Here is an 18,371-nt window from a genome sequence, read left to right on the forward strand (position 1 = left end):
ATCAAAATCATCTCTGAGAAACTCTACACTCACTCTGTCAACTCTGGGGGCAACTTAAAAACACCAAAGCACAATAAAAATGTCGAAATCTGAGTTTCAAAGTAGATCAGTTAAGTAAGAGTTCAATGGGTAGGGCTTGGATATCGATATTTTTTAAGACCCCCACATGATTATTCTGATGCATAGTGGGGGTTGACAACCACTACTGTAGACTGATTAGGCATCTCTTATATTTGAAACTACACTCTGTGCTCACCGCTACTCAAACCCCTTTGCATGGCTGTAGGGACTTCCATGATCTGGCCTAGGATTCATCTCCTAACACTCTTTATAACACAGTCATTTATTCTCTAAATAAGCAGTGCTGCTTCATAAGTTTATATCTTTTCATGCGCTGTATCCTCTGCATGCAATATCCTTCCCTTTTTTTACCTGTCTATCAAAATATTATTCATCCTTAAAAACTTAAAGACACATCCTCCAGGAAGTTTTTCCTGAAACGGCCACCTTGGTAGCTGGCAAAAAGTTTTACTGTTACTTATCACAAAAAATGAATTGTAAGCATTTGTTTACAAATGTCTCCCCTATTCAACTGTGAAATCATTGAGGGCTGGGAATGTGCCTCATTTACTTCTATAGCCCCAAAATTTAGACACTAGATCTGAGACAGAGTCGGTGCCCAGTACATATTTGTGGACTGAGTTGATGAATGAATAATGAATTTTTAAAAATCTTTCAACATCTCTAAGATGGAAAAATAAAGAAGAAAGAATGAGGCAGGTTCAAAAGAAGGGGTTTGTCAGTTGAAAATACTCAGTGAGAGGATCTCTGTCTTTGGGAAGAAGGGATTTTGTCTGGAGAAAACTAGGCTGTGCTAGGAAGGATAACTAATTCCATATAGACAGAAAGCCAAGAACAGGCTGTGGCCAAAGTGTTGATGATGGATGACAGCTGGAAATATGGCTTGTGAACCAACTAAAAATGACACATCAATCTGAACTGCAAAATAAATCACTGAGACTCCAAAGGCTTTTTATTCACCTTAAAATCGCACTCTACATGAACATTTAATAAGAACACTTCAAATTGTTGTAGCACTTGACTACTTTACACATTCACATACATAATCTCATTTAAACTTCCCAACAACTCTGTAAGGACATCATTATCAACCCTGTTTCAGGACAGAAAATCTGAGGCTCTAAAAAAATTAAATAACTAGCCCAAGATCACACAGACGATGAGTAGTGGATTCAGAAAACAAATAGGCCTTGAGATAATAAAGGGAGATTAAATAGGGAAAACCTATATATATATTTTCCATTTATAGGTGTGGAAAGTAAAGAAAGCCAAAATATTTATTTAAAATTTGTTCTGCAGTCTGCATCAAGTTTCTTGATCTTTTCTCAGTGGTACTAAAGGAATTGAGTCAGAGGTCAGAGAAGGAGTCAGGCCCAGGCTAAGATCAATTGACCATCTATGATGTACTGGGCATGGTGCAAGTCACTTTACATTTAATGCCAATGATACCACTATAATCTATTAGCCACAGATTAAAAATAGAGACATTGAGAGACAGAAAAATTAATTTGCCTCAAGTTCTATAAACATTTTGAACCCTGTTCTGTTTGACCCTAAAATCAGTGCAACATCGATAACACCATGTAGTTAGTTCTTACATGTTGCTTGCACTTAAGAAAAATGTTTTATGAACGAATAATGATATTTGGAATATCATTATCTTTTTATGAAAATAAGATACAAAGTCAGAGAAATAAAAGAACAGTGTTCTGAGTAGGGTTAAAATAATCATAAGAATCAACCTGGAAGAAAAGTAGGACTTGAATCTGGAGGGATGGGTAAAGGTTGTAGCACCAGCTAGGCAAGGTAGGGCATTCCAGGAAGGGATAACCACATGGATAAAGGTTCTGAGGAGAGCGGCATCTGCTGGGGAGTCAATAAAGAACCCAAGAATGGTGGGTGTAATAGATTGCTACCATCCAAGAAATACAGTATGTCCTAAACTTAATGGTTTGAGGAATACATTCTGCCCCCTGAAATTTTGGGATTTGGGAGAAGCTACATTCCTTGATACTAACAACCGAGGGCCTTTCTGGTACAAGGAAATTGAATTGTTGATTGCTGGACTGTGTTATGAAAGGGAGCAAGCCACTGATTATCATCAGCTCCCTGCAGGGACCTACTGGCACAACAGTGATAACTGGCAAATAGACCCTGAGATAAGAACAAGAGAAGAAATGAGAGATGACATAAGTAACTTTTAAAAAGACCCAAAATATGTATCTTTTATAGATTAGTTTTTTTATTGAAAAAGTAATACATGCACTTCATACAAAAAGTTTCCAAGAATACAAAAGGGTATAACAATGAAAGCCAGTCTATTTCTACACATACAAACCTATGTATGTATATGTAGCTTTTTAAAATCAAGAACGGGAGAACACCATATACTCTATTGTGATCCTTTTTCTCTACTCTCAATAAATTAAACTTTTAAAATCATTACGTTTTTAATCGACTAAATATCATTTCAATATATGAGTAGACACAAATTTATTTATCTGATCCTCTTATAGTGGACATTTAGTTTGGTCCAATTTTTCACAAATAACCCTGCAATAAACTTTTACATGTATATCTTTGCATACTTGTACAAGTGTTTTCATAAAATAAATTTCTAGAAATGATAGTATGAGAAAAGGAATGTATATATATATATGTATATGTATGACTAGGTCACTATGCTGTACAGCAGAAACTGACATAACACTGTAAATCAACTATACTATACTCTAATAACATTTTTTTTGAAATTTCTAAAATGAGGAGTTCCCATCATGGCTCAGTGGTTAACGAATCCGACTAGGAACCATGAGGTTGCGGGTTCGATCCCTGCCCTTGCTCAGTGGGTTAAGGATCCGGCGTTGCCGTGAGCTGTGGTGTAGGTCGCAGACGCGGCCCGGATCCTGCGTTGCTGTGGCTCTGGCGTAGGCTGGCGGCTACAGCTCCGGTTCGACCCCTAGCCTGGGAACCTCCATATGCCGCGGGAGTGGCCCAAGAAATGGCAAAAAGACAAAAAAAAAAAAAAACACAAAGACAAAAAACAAACAAAAAAACCAAAATTTCTAAAATGAGAGTTTTTGAGTCAAGGATAAATACATTTTCATATTCATAAATATTGCAAAATTATGCTTTCCAAAGAGGTTGCAGCAATTTATAATCTCATCTACAAGGTATGAAACATTCATTTCTCCAACCATACCAACACTAGGCATTAGTTAGCTTTTGAACCTTTTATCTGATGGAGGGAAATGTTTCACTATTGTTTTCATTTATGTCATTTATGTTGCTTTAATTATTAATAAGGTTACACATATTTTCTGTGTTTATTGGCCATGTGTAGTTTTTCAGTGAACTATTTACTTATGCCTTTACTCATTTTTCTATTCATGCTTTTGCTCTTTTCTTATTGATTTGTAAGAGATCTTTACATATTAAATAACAGCTCACTGTGAGTCAGATGTTTTGAAGAAGATTTTTTTTGAAAATTGTTTTTTGGAGAGTTCCCATTGTGGCTCAGCAGTAATGAACCCAACTAGTACCCATGAGGATGTGGGTTTGATCCCTGGCCTCACTCAGTGGGTTAAGGATGTGGCGTTCCACGAGCTGTGGTGTAGGTCACAGATGCAGCTTGGATCTGGCATTGCTGCAGCTGAGCAGCTCCTATTCGACCCCTAGCCTGGGAATTTCCATATGCTGTGGGTGTGACTCTAAAAAGCAAAAGAAGAAAAGAAAAAAATTTTTTAACTTTATTTATTGTATTCTCATGCAAGAAAGACATTTTTAAATGCTATATGTAGTTAGATTTATCAAAATTTTTGTTTTCTGGGCTTCGCATCTTTCTTAGAAAGGTCTTTCCACTTTAAGATTACATATAAATTTTCCTTTTTTTCCCTGATACTTTTACAATTGCCTCCTTGATAATCTCAGAGCTTATTTTGGGTTAAGAAGTTGGGCAATCTATATTCTATGGCATTAATTTATCGAGAGTAGTGTTGCCAGATTTAGCAAATAAAAATACAGGATATCCTGTTAAATTTGAATTTCAGATAAACAATGAAATTTTTAGTACAAGCGTATCTTAATTATTGCATAGGATATACTATCTAATGATTATTTTTGATTTATCTGAAATTTAAAATGACTGGGCATCTTCTATTTTATAGGCAACCCTAACTAAGATCAAAATGAGAAGTAGCCTAAAAGTATAAAAGAAAGTTGTGTAAATTGATGAGTTAACACTTTCTGATCAGTGGGAAGCCCTTAATACAGGCACTTAGACATTGGTTTGAGCAAAGCAATTACAATTCTGAGGTGTGAATTAAATGAGCTTGTTTTGTCTTCTGGGCTTTGGCTTGAAAAATGAAACCTCTTAAATAAAATGCAAGGAGTTCAATGGATGTGAAGAAGGTTTTTTTTTTCTTTTTTTTTCTTTTGGCTTTCTGAATCTGCTTTAAAAGAAAAATCAGTTTAATAGAAATTGAAAAGTAAGGTTCTGTTATAGTTGTGTCATACTATGATAATTTTTGATATATAGGCTTTCTCTTAAGATTAGTGTTTCAAGTTCAAAATATTGGTAAAGTTCCCAAATTGATTTTATCATTTGGAGTTGGTAGGAAAATGTCATTCTTATTAATCACTTTGTATAATAAGCTTAAGTGGAATTCTTTATGATTGATTAAGTCTTTTATTTTTTAAGTGGCTAAGAGAATTGGATCTGAAGTTTGGAATGTCTTTAATTCATGAATATTTGCTTACTTTGTTCTTTACTAAAAATTAACTTTACTTTTGGAACAAGCTCCTGTACTTGCTCCTACGGGATATTAAGAAAAGGATTGACTCTGGAGTTAGAAGACCTAGATTAAAGTTCCAGTAGCTCTGTGCTCTAAAAGGTAAACGGCTTAACATCTTTGATCCACAGTTTCCTTATTTATAAAATGGGCATAGTAATCCCTATTTCATAGTGATTAAGAATTAAATGAGATATACAAGCAAAGTATACTGTGCGCAGTGCTGAGGAATGGAACTTCATGGGTATTCGATAAATGCTAATTTATTTGTAGATACCTAGATATGAAAAATTATATGTATTAAGAACAACATTTCCATTGATGCTTTTCTAGAAGGTGGACTTTTGTTTGGCCTTTTATTTCTCTTTAAAGGCTGAAGAGTTTTCTTTTCCCACAAATATGGGGGAGAGCAGATAAATATAATGATCTAATTTTAGAATGCTCAGTATAAAAAAAGCAAACAAAACCCACAAAGTATACAACAACGTGTATCAATGGGGTTCCTTCCATAAATTTACAGACTTGTAATAATGACATTTGCCTTTGCTTTATAAAAAAATAAGATTTTAATAAGATCCTCTTAACTAAGGGGGAAAAAAACACCAGCTAGACTTGGGGTGGGAGTGGAATGAGCCCTGTGACTGTTCCATATGCACCCTTTAAAATAAGCCTATGCTTGGCCACATCAAGTCACAGATGGAGGGCATTTGGTTTCTGCTATTTTTTTTTCCTCATTGGGAATTTGTCAAGGATTTGTTATATGCTGTGGAATGGTTAGATGTGGAAGAGCGCCCAAGAGCTGTGGCTGGCCCCAGGCTTTTTGGATGAGTGTGGATGATATGTAGGAGTAGGAAGGCTGCTGGTGAGACTGTGTGATATCCACAGTCACCCAGGGAAGAGTTATGAGGAACAAGGCTTCCCACAGATAGGAGTTTGAATGATAATCCCATAGATAATTCCATATCACTTTCTCCAACATAGGCTCTACACCCAGTTATAGGCAGCAGCCCCAAGTAAGAACTTAGAAGACCCAGGTCAAGTCACTAATTCTATATATGTTCTGGAGCAAGTAATTTCAACTCGCTGGGCCTCAGATTCTTCATCTGCAGAACTGAGGTGCTATGTGTGTGGGGTGTGGGTGGGGATGGCTTAACCATCTCCAGGTCTGGTGTGAGAAGAAAATGAGAGAACAGATTTGAATGTTCTTTGAAAAGGCAAGAAGTGTTATGTAAATACAGCTGTAGATATTATTATTTATCATCATTTACAGTGATGGCAAATATGATTTGATAATCAAGAGTAACCAGACATTCTCCTTCATTTAGATAGAGGGCAAAGATGGCCTTAGGTGGCATCAAAACCTGAGATTTCTTGGGAAGCTGCTGGAGTAGCAAACAGGTTCTTTATCACCTCTTCTTCATCCCCTTTTCTCCAGTCAGGAGTGTCTCTTTTTTAGTGTTTCTAATAAGGGTATAGCTTATCTTATCATATCATATCAATAGCTACTAAAGTAGCTATAGTTCTTTAGTATACTAAAGCCGTGGTGAGAGGGGACATTACAGATTTAAAACCATTGTTTTTTTTTATTTCATTTGAAAATAAAACTACTTCACAATGAAAAGCATCTTCTCTTTTCATTAAGACTTAAAACCAATGAAAGTAAAATCATGTCATCAATCAAATGAAGAGCTTGGATATGACCCAGCAATCCCTCTCCTGAGCATATATATATCGGAACAAAACCATCATTCAAAAAGATACATGCACCCCTATGTTCATAGCAGGACTATTCACAATTGCCAAGACATGGAAACAACCTAAATGTTCATTGACAGATGAATGGATTAAGAATACGTGGAACACATATACAATGGAATACTACTCAGCCATAAAAAGAACAAAATAGTGCCATTTGCAGCAACATGCATGCCACTAGAGATTCTCATACTAAGTGAAGTAAGTCAGAAAGAGAAAGACAAATACCATATGATATCACTTATAAGTCTAAATACGACACAGATGAACCTATGGACAAAACAGAAACAAACTCACTGACACAGAGAACAGACTTGTGGTTGCCAAGGGGGATGGGGGAGGGAGTGGGATGGACGGGGAGTTTGGGGTTAATAGTGCAAATTATTACATTTAGAATGGATAAGCAACGAGATACTACTGTATAGCACAGGGAACTGTACCCAGTCTCTTGGGATAGAACATGATGGAAGATAATATGAGAAAAAGAACGAATATATATATACATGTATGATTAAGTCACTTTGCTATAGAGCAGAAATTGGCACAACACTGTAAATCAACTATACTTTAATTTTTTAAAAAACTTTAAAAAATGAAGAGCTTGGGAGTTCCCATTGTGGTGCAGCAGATGTGAATCCGACTAGGAACCATGAAGTTGCGGGTTCAATCCCTGGCCTTGCTCAGTGGGTTAAGGATCCAGCGTTGCCATGAGCTGTGGTGTAGGTGGCAGACTTGGCTCGGATCTGGCATTGCTGTGGCTCTGGTGTAGGCTGGCAGCCACAGCTCCAATTAGACCCCTAGCCTGGGAACCTCCATTATGTCACGAGTGCAGCCTTAAAAATATGTGCGCGCGCGCGCGCGCACACACACACACACACACACACGGTGAAGAGCTTGGACTATCAGATTATTCTAAAGTTTTCGTCCAAGTCTGACACTTAAACCAAGAGTCCTTGTGACAAAAATCTCAGCTACCTTTCCAATCCAATCTCCCCTCCCTACTCCCAGCCTCTCATTGTAAACTAAATAATTTCCTTTGTCTTCCCTTACCATCCTTGTCCCAGCTGCACTCAGCATTTTGATGGACTTTCTTTCAAAAGTAAATTTCGTCCCCATCCACTTCACCAGCTAAACTTATCAAGCCTAAATTATCAATGATGAAAAGGAGGACTATTGACCTGGCAATATACTAGGTGATTTATCTATGTAATTTCTAATCTTTACATAAGCCTTTTGAAGTGGGCTTTCGTCTTCCTTATTTACAGAAAAGGAAACTGGAGCTCAGAAAGTTTAAGTAACTTGCTTGAGATCACAGAGCTAGCAGCAAATTTAGGGTTTGAGTTAAAATCCGTCAAGCTCCATCTAGAGTTGGGATTTCAAGCTCAAAACCTGGCTCCTCCAGCCCCCCAAATCTTCACCTTCCTCAGACATCCTTCAGGTCTTCAAACCAAGCCATGCCTTTAACATTATCTCGTAAGAGACTTACTTTAGTTCCCATCTTATCTTTCCAATTCCTTTTTAAGTTTCCCAAAAGGAAGGACCATAGCTGATTCAATTCTCTATACTCAGCAGCCAGTTCTGTGATTTGCACACAGAAGGAGCTTAATAAATATTTGTTGACAAGTGGACATCAGATTAATTTTCTGTTTAAAACCTGTGTTTGAGTATTGTTGAGTATGTTTTTATCAGTGGAAGGAAACTGTAGCTAAGGTAATTTGTGAGCCGAAGCCATTGTTACCACTGTTGCTAAGGGAAGTCAGTTACCCTGGGATACTAATTAACTGCAGCTATTGTGGAAATTAAGCCAACAGCCCCCAGCGGGTTCAGAGCTGATGGGAGGAGGAAAGCTAGAAGGTGTCAAGTAAGAAAGTATCTTTTCTGATTTCAGGCAAAGAGACAAAGGGAGGGGGTCGCTTGTGCGCTTTCAGCACCATCACACCTCTGTGAAGCTTATTTCTCTTCCTTAGTGGGCAAAGAGTTTGTTCCCTATAATTAGCTCAAACAGTGGAGGCAAGGTGAATAGACAGCCTGTGGCTGAGAGCAACAGTTTGGTTTTTGCTAACCGTTGCGGGATAAGCATCTGGGGATGGGGGACTTGGATGTAAAAGCAGCTCCAGGTCTGAACAAAAAGTACCTGTTGGAAGGGACTTTTGACTCTAACTTATGATTCCAGTTGAACTGATGAAGGAAAAGCAAGAGATCAATAAGGAAAGGTAACAGACTCTACCTGGGGCGTCTATGACATTTATGAGAATTATCTACTCTGCTATCTAAATTGGAGTTCAATAATTTTAATAAAGAGATTTATTTACGAGTCTAGAACACAGCGGAACGGTACATTTATTTATCTGCAACATACACAGAGATCAAATTTTCAGGCTTGGCCTCAAGTTGCTCTAACAGACTAGTTCCACCTAGTGATAGTGTACCTAAATTGCAGCTTGTTTTTCTGAGAAAATGAAAACATGGCCTTTACGAGCAGCCACTGCAGCACTGAAGTCATGAAATTATTCAACAGCTGAGCACTGGCTTCATGAGAGGCCCTGGGCTAGGGACGGTGACGCACGTCTGGGGAAAGGAGAGTGAGTGCTTTGCATATTGGCTAAGTGAGACAATAATAAAACTTTTGATTAACAGCAGGAGGTGAAAGCACCCGGGCCTCCAAGGAGCATATAAAATAAATATTTAGAGACCACAGCGGGTGCGATTAACTCTTTCACTACTGATTCATGCTATTGAAAGATCCGGACCAGAATCCTGCTGCATAAGAGAGAGCCACAGGAGGTGAGAAAAAAATTCCAAGGAGGTGCTGACCGGACGGACAAGACACAATGAAACCCAGCGGCAACATGCTCCCCCTGCCATCAGTGAAATAAATGTGATAAGGCAATTGTCCAAGATCATCAGAGTGACACAGAGGTTTTCGTAACTCCAGACTCACATAGCCAAATGCATGCTGGATTAAACACTTTGAGCATCCAAAACACGATGGGCTGAGGTGCAGATCTGGCAGTCCCCAGTCAGGGCTATTCTGTACTAGGAATTAGGAGAGCAACCACACCCTTCAATGCCAGAGATGCGGAAATGTCCAGAGTAGATCAGGCCTTCTCTCTTTCAAATAGAGGTGAGTTTCAGACCTCATCCTAAGGGCAGGGTTCAGCAAGCTCACTGGTATCCAAGTATAGGCTTTGGGCTGGTGCACCCATATCTGGAGAACTAGACCCTGAAAATATTCTCCAGGCTTCATAAACTTTTTCCTCTCCCATTGGGAGATATAGCTCCACTGGAAGCACAGATGTTAACCCCCCAAACCGCCCCCCCCCCCCCCGCAACGTAATTCTCCTTCGGACCATAGCTTCCTGCTCATGCCTGGATTCCACCTCCAACCCATCTCTGGAATAGCCCGTGAGCACCTGTGGCCCTCCTGCTGTGTCCCAGGTCATTCTCTAAAACCCAAGCTTCTAGCGAATATATTGATTTCAAAGTGGATCTTCTAGGTTCCTCCTAAGGTACAGCGGGTAGAGTGGGGAGGAGTAAGTTTAGAGAATCTTAACGAAACCTCTCCATTGTGTTCTGATTCAACAGGTCAACAGACAGACAAGACCCTGGATAGTATTTTGCCCCACCACTTCGAGTTCCACCTCCTCTAAGAATTTTCCCCGCTTCCATCAGCCTTCATTGATCTTATAATCCTTTTGAATTCTTGTAATATACAATCAAGCATCGCAGGCTTTTAAAAGACTCCAGAAACCAATCAGTACATGGTTACCTGGAGCAGAAATCCCCTTCATAGGACCCCAATATATTTCATCTGCCTACCCCTCCCCACGTTTTGTATAACATATAACCCCTATGTTACCAGGCAGTTAATCCAACCCCCATAACTTCCATCAATAACCCGAGCACCAAAAAGATCTCAACTTCTCCCATGTTATAGCATGAATCCACCGGGGGGGAATTGGTAACATTTAAACAAGAACTGTTTAAAACATTTTCAATGATTTCTGTTTAAAAAGTACTTTGCTTTGAAAGAGATGCTGTCTCTTACCAAAAAAACTGTTTGTGGAAATTCTTTTGCTAAAGCAGTTTGTGTAGTCATTCCCCTGGGTGCGCGTCTTCTATTAAGGCAATGATCTCAGAATCCTTGCTACAAAAGGCCGAACAAAATGCTAAATCCCTTCAAGCATCCCTGGACAGGTAGATATATTGGTGGTCAGTGGCAGAGGGCAGCTTAGAAACTGAAATCAATCTGCTTTAGCCTCTGCGCTTTAGCAGCATTATCTTAAATTGCTCTCCTCTGTTGCTAGTTGTTATAGGGCATCTTCTGTTGAAAGGGAAATTCGTGCATGAAAACCCCAAGAAACACTTATCTAACACAGATCCCTGCCATCATAAATTCACATCAAAGGGGGGGGGGAACAGAGAGAAGAAAAATTTGTGGAGGGAAAGAATTCTCCGTTTTACCTTGCAAAAGTCATCGGGCAGGGCTTTGACTTAAGCTGGTATAAAATAATGATTCACTTATTAGGACTGAGGGGAAAATGCCTGAGAGGCAGAAAGGATTCCTTGAGAAGGGAAAAGGGATGGTGACTGCCATGTTTAATAACTTCAGGGGGCATGACCTAACAAGTGGAGGGATGTGGAGAAGGCTCCAAAGAATGCTTCCCTGGTAGCAAGTGAAAAAGGTGGCACAGAGGAGGTGTAGGAAACAGGTTGAAGCCGGAGTAGTTTAGCGAGTGGCTCTGGATAATAAAATCAGTTAGCGTTGGGAGGATGGGTGCCTGTCAGGTGCTCCAGCTCTGCAAGAGTCCAGGCAAATGAATCCAATAGAGGACAGAAAAAGCCAACCTGGGTACTGATGCATTGCTAGGGAAGGTGGACATATTAATTAACAGAAGTCAACACATGGGAACTCGGGGCACCAGGCCATAAGTCTGACTTCCAACAGGGGAGAACAGAGAGGAAAGCAAGAATGGAATGGAAGAACCGAAATTGCTGCTTGGGCTTCTGGCAGAAGTAGTAACAGTTTAGAAAGGAGTGCAGGGGAGTATACAGTGGGGGGGATTAGTGGTCTCCAATGGAAGCGTTGTCAAAGATCTAGGAGTTGAGAGCTTATTGGGCTAACCCTAATTGCATTCCTCAAAATCCTGCTGTGTGCCACACAAACAAACTTGGAAACCTGGATTTTTAAATTTTATTTTCTACAATTTTCAAGAAAATTATCAGAACTCATTCCCAGACCACACCGATAGAAAATATATCCAAACCAATTACCATATAAGAAACTGAGAAAATTGTCAAAGAGCAATTCTTCCCCAAATACACCAGGCCCAAATTGTTTCATGGGTAAATTCTACCAGATTTTAAAAATATATATATTTTAAAAATTTTAGGACATTTTAAAATTGCAAAGATAGTGGAGCGTTCTGAAATACCCCATACCATGCTTCCCTTGGTTTTGTTGTTGTTGTTTGTTTGTTTTTGTTTTTTTGTCTTTTTGTCTTTTCTAGGGCCATACCCACGGCATCTGGAGGTTCCCAGGCCAGGGGTCTGATCGGAGCTATAGCCGCCGGCCTACGCCACAGCCACAGCAACACAGGATCCGAGCCACATCTGCGACCTACACCACAGCTCCATGGCAACGCCGGATCCTTAACCCACTGAGTGAGGTCAGAGATCCAACCCACAACCTCATGGTTCCTAGTCGGATTCGTTAACCACTGACCCACGACGGGAACTCCTCTTCCCTTATTTTTAACATCTTACATTAGCATTGCGTATTTGTTAAAAAACAAATATTCATAGATTATTGAAGTCTATTTTTTCTTGAAATGTACTAGTTGCTACCTAATGTTCTTTTTCTGTCCCACAATATCCTAGCCAGGGTACCACATTGCATATAGTCATCATGTCTCCTTAGGTTCCTCTTGGCTATGATGGTTTCTCAGACTTTTTTTTTTTTTTGTCTTTTTAGGATCGCGTCCATGGCATATGGAGGTGCCCAAGCTAGGGGTCGAATCACAGCTGTAACTACCAGCCTACGCCAGAGCCACAGGAATGCCAGATCCGAGCCACGTCTGCGAACTACACCACAGCTCACCGCAACACTGGATCCTTAACCCACTGACCAAGGCCAGGGATCGAACCTGCATCCTCATGGATATTAGTCAGATTTGTTTCCACTGAGCCACGAGGGGTACTCCGAGACTTTCCTTGTTTTTGATGGTTTTGGCTGTTTGGAAGAGTACTTCTCAGGTATTTTGTAGAATATCCCTGAATTGGGATTTCTCTGAAGTTTTTCTCATGATTAGACTGGGGTTATAGGTTTTTGGGAAGAAGACTACAGAGGTAAAAGGCCATTCAAGTCATATCATATTAAGTGCGCATGCTATCATCATGGTTTATCACTGCAGGTGTTAACTTTGATTACCTGGCTGAAATAGTATTTGTCTGGTTACCAAAGGGGAAACTGGGGGGGGGGGATAAATTAGGAATTTGGGATGAACATATATACACTACTATATATAAAATAGGTAGTTAACAAGGACAGGGAAATCTACTCAATATTCGGTAATGACCTATGCGGGAAAAGAATCTGGAATAAGGAATATCTTGAGGGTGAAGTACCTGTATTAATTATTCAGAATTCTTCTGCACAGAAGAGCTATCATGTCTATCTCAGATAATGATTTAGTCAATCATTTGTTTACATGGTATAGACTCATGGATATTTATTTATTTTGCATTTGGGGTTATAATCCAACATCATTTTATTTTGCTATTAAATTATTCCAGCTTTGGCCATTGGGAGCTCTTTTAGTTAGTTGGCTCCTTTGTCCCTTTGACATCTCTTCGTCATTTTTAGGGATTTTTTTCCCCATTATTTTCCTACTTTCTGGTGCTAGATGATGCTTCAGGCTCATTCTGTAAAATCCTGCCCTGATCCTAGAATCTGCAATTTGTCCAAGGAGCCCTGATTCCTTTTATTGAAGAACAGTATTAGAAACCAGTGTCTGCATAGTAGGTGTGCTTATTGCCACTGGAGTGTCACTGCTTATAGGCCCTCTCACCTGAAAGAGGAAGCAAATATATGTATGTATACTAACCTGTGTATATACACATATCTATAAATATTTCTATAGATAACCATCTATATCTAAATTAAGCATGAGTTCATACTTAATGTCTCTGAATCTAATTCATTAGTACACGGATCAACTCAAGCCTCTTTTCCTGGCCTTTCTGTAAATTTCCACTCCAGTGGTGATAAACCTGGTTCCCACTATCCACCATCCATTTAATTCATTGTCGAAGGCCAGGAATTGTGTCTAACAGTATCAGAATTGGTAACCCATACTCCCCTGGGACAAAACTTTACTAACTAGAATATAACGCTCATGTTCATTTCTTTTTGCCTTTTGTTTTACAGACTCCACTCATTTCCAAAGTTACTTATGTCAGCCTTTTCCCCCCACACTTCTTTATGTAAAGTTGTTTCATATATTCATATGTTTAGACTCTCTGGCCATAGTCTGCATTCTTTTCTTCAATCCTCTGACCTCCTAAGTGATTTTTCATTTGTGTGCATTAAGATTCACTCTGTGCAGAGTTGCCCTTGCGGCTCAGTGGGTAATGAACGTGACTCATGTCCATGTGGATGCAGGTTCAATGCCTGTCCCCACACAGTGGTTAAGGATCCGGTGTTGCCATGAGCTGTGGTGTAGGTCACAGACCCGGCTCCGATCTGGTGTTGCTGTGGCATAGACAGGCAGCTGCAGCTGTGATTTTACCCCTGGGAACTTCCATATGCCACAGGTGTGGCCCTAAAAAGACAAAAAAAAAAAAAAAGATTCTCTCTGTATCACAAAATTTCATAGGTTTTGACAAATGCATAATGTCAAGTAACCATCATTAATTACAGTGTCACAAGAAAGTTTCACCACCCTAATAAATTTCCTGTGTTTCACCTATTTAACACTTTTCACTGTTCTCTCCACCCGGCCAGAGATTGTGCCAAATGCTCATCTTTTAAATATTTATAGTTTTGCCTTTTCCAGAATATCATATAACTGGAATCACACAATATGCAAATTTTCCAAATTGGCTTTTTTCACTTATGAAATATGCACTTAAGATTCATCCACGTGTTTTTGTGGCTTGATATCTCATTTCTTTTTATTGCTGAATAATACTCCATTGTATGGATGTATCACTGTTTATCCATTCGCTTATTGAAGGACATATAAATATTTTCCACTTTTTAACAATTGTGAATAGTCTGAGTTCTTTAAAGATTTTCTTTTTCTTTGGTTTTCTGAAGTTCTAATAGTTTATGCCTAAGTGTGGGTTTGTTTTGATATTTATTCTGCTCAGTAGTCTCTGAATTTCGGGATCTATGCTTTGTGTCTGTCATATATTTTGGAACAATCTCTGTCATTATCACTTCAAATGCTTCTTCTCTTCCATTCTCTCTTTCTTCTCCTTCTGGTATTCCAATTATGCCTATATTATGCCCTTTGAAATTGTCCTATGGTTCTTGGAAGCACTGTTCTGTTTTTTAAATTTGTTTATCTCCTTTCATTTCAGTTAAGGGAGTTTCTACTGATCTGTCTTCAAGCTAACTAATTATCTCCTCAGTCTTACTCAATCTATGAATGAGATCATCAAAATATTTATTTCTGCAATACTGTTTGCATTTCTAGTATTTCCATTTAATTCTTTTGTAGCATTTCTACCTTTCTAATTATATTAACGATCTATTTTTGTATGTTGTCTATTTTCTCCATTGAAATCCTTAGCATATTAATTCATAGTCATTTTAAATTACCTGTCTGGTAATTCCAGTATCTGCACCATACCTGAGTCTGGTTCTGATGCTTGATTTGTCTCTTTGAACTGTGTCTTTCCTGGACTTTCAGCATGTCACGCAATTTTTGGTTGAAAGCCATACATGTTGTAGCAAGTAATAAGAACCGAGGCATATACATTTGGTAAAATTATTTATGTTAATCTGCCTAGGAGTTGGACTGAATTTTATGCTTGCTGTGCCAGAGGCCTTACATTCCTCCAGTGCCCTTATTTTTGTCTCTTCCCTTGATTTGGGGTTTCTGTAAACACTCTTCCTCAGAAAGAGTCTGTGTTTTGTAGCTCTTTCAGCTGTAAATTACCCTTATTACGCCAATAACTTTTTGGTATGGTGGTAAGATATTAGGAAAGGTTAGTGTTGTATAATACTACCATTAAACTTTGGTCTTCTGCTGGGCTTGTTCTCTAGGCTGTAATTGTTGCATGTGTTTCTTCAGTGGTATACCTTCCCTCTATTTGGGAAGAAGGGGCCACTGAATGACAGAAGTGCCCTTCTCCCAGCTAGTACAAGGCTCTGATAAAGTCTTATGCCTTATAGAGTAGGTATTGTTATGACAGTGCTCACAGCATATTTTGCATGGATTACTTTTCTGCTCCTCCAGAAACAGCCACAAGGGTATCTTTCTCAGTTCTTCAACATAAGAATCCACTGAGGTTCCTGTAAGTAAAATCCCTAAGAGTGTGGCCCCCTTAAGAGTTTCTTACTTTCAAACTGGTACATACTAGTCCATACTTAGCCTCAATCGATTTGTCAAAATTACCTTTTAAGTCTTCCTACAAACTTATGTCTCCAGCAGCTTCTACTCCAGATAAGTAGATATGGTCTAGGATTCTCTGAATTCATCTGTTTCTCCAGATTTGGGGGGGTGACACTTTGCCTATAAACCTTAGTTTTCTTATGAGTCCCAGAAGAGTCCATTGGTTTTCAGCTTATTCAGCTATTTCTTGTTGTTAGGACATTAGTGATGACTTTCAAGCTTTTTTCATATTGGAGCTAAAGCTGAAAGTCTCCCGTCCTATCAGATTTTAAAGAAACAAAGTACTTTCATGCTATTTAATATGTTATAGTAAAGAGAGAGGAAAAGTTTTCAAACAGATACCAAAAAACCTGGTTAAAGAAAACTATAATCAAGTTTTAATTCTTATTTATTTATTTACTTTTTTGCTTTTTAGGGCTGCATCTATGGCATATGGAGGTTCCCAGGCTAGGGCTCTAATCAGAGGTATAGCTGCCGGCCTACACACAGCCACAGCAACACAGGATCCAAGCTGCGGTTGTGACCTACACCACAGCTCACAGCAACACCAGATCCTTAGCCCATTGAGCGAGGCCAGGGATGGAACCCACAACCTCATGGTTCCTAGTCAGATTCATTTCCACTGCGCCACGACAGGCACTCCTCAATTTTTAATTATTAACACCAACGGAACAAAAATACCAAATTAAATGTCAACAATTAGAAGCCATCAGTCCATTAAAAGAAAAATACACCAAGTCAGTGAATTTAAACCTGAAATGAAAAGAATATTTAATATTAGGAAAACCTATTAACAAAATTAAACATGTGGACCTCTCAAAGAAAAGTCTTATATAATCGTGTCAAAATACAATGTCTTTTTATAAAATGCAATGGCCATGCCTTATTAATAAAATGGCACCAAATGGACAGAAGATGAATAAAAAAGAAGTAAAGTGAGAAAGAGAAAATAATTAGCATCTTGCTAAATAGTATAATAATACTAGAAATATTACTATTTAAGTCAGGAATAAGGCAAAGATGTCTTATTTCTATTATTTAATCTCTATTATTTAACATTAGATGAGAAATTTCTGGTACAAAGAGAAAAAGTGAGAAGAGACATCAATAATGAAAAAGAGTTAATTTTTTCCCACAGATGATATGATTGTATATTTTAAATCAACAACACAAACATAAGCAAATTCTTAAAAACAGCAAGAACATCATTCTTCCTTTTTTTTCATTTAAGAAGTTTTATTGAGGTAGAGTTGATTTGCAATGTTATGGCAATGTCTGCTGTAAAACAAAATGATTCAGTTACGTGTATACACATACCCATTCTTTTTCAGATTCTTTCACCATAGAGATTATCACAGAATATTGGGTGGAGTTCTCTGCCATACAGCAAGTCCCTGTTGGTCAATCATTCCATATACCTCAATGTGCATATGTCAATCGCAGACCCTCCAATCCATCCCTCCCCTCGCCTATCCACTTTGGTAACCGTAACTTTGTTTTCAAAGTCTATGAGTCTGTTTCTGTTCTGCAAATAAGTTCATTTGTATCTATTATTTTTTAGATTCCATATATAAGTAATATCAGATGATGTTTGTCTTTCACTGTTTAACTTCACTTAGTATGATAATCTTTAGGTCCTTCCATGTTGCTGCAAATGGTTATTTCATTCTTTTCATGGCTGAGTAATATTCCATTGTATATACATACCACATCTTCTTTATCCATTCCTATCAATGGGCATTTAGGTTGCTTCCATGTCTTGGCTACTGTAAATAGTGCTGCAATGAACATTGGGGTGCACATATCTTTTCGAATTACGATTTTCTCCAGATAGATGCCAAAGAGTGGGATTGCTGGATACATGGTAGTTCTATTTTCAGTTTTTTGAGGAACCTCCATACTGTTTTCCATAGTGACTGTACCAATGTACATTCCCACCAACAGTGTAAGAGGTTTCTCTTTTCTCTACACTCTCTCCCACATTTGTAGACTTTTTGATGATGGCCATTCTGGCTGGTATGAGGTGGTCCCTCACTGCACTTTTGATTTGGATTTCTCTAATAATTAGCAATGTTGAACATATTTCATGTATTTTTTGGCCATCTGTATATCTTCTTTGGAG

The sequence above is a fragment of the Phacochoerus africanus genome, chromosome X, assembly GCF_016906955.1.
Source record: "Phacochoerus africanus isolate WHEZ1 chromosome X, ROS_Pafr_v1, whole genome shotgun sequence".
Lineage (NCBI taxonomy): Eukaryota > Metazoa > Chordata > Mammalia > Artiodactyla > Suidae > Phacochoerus > Phacochoerus africanus.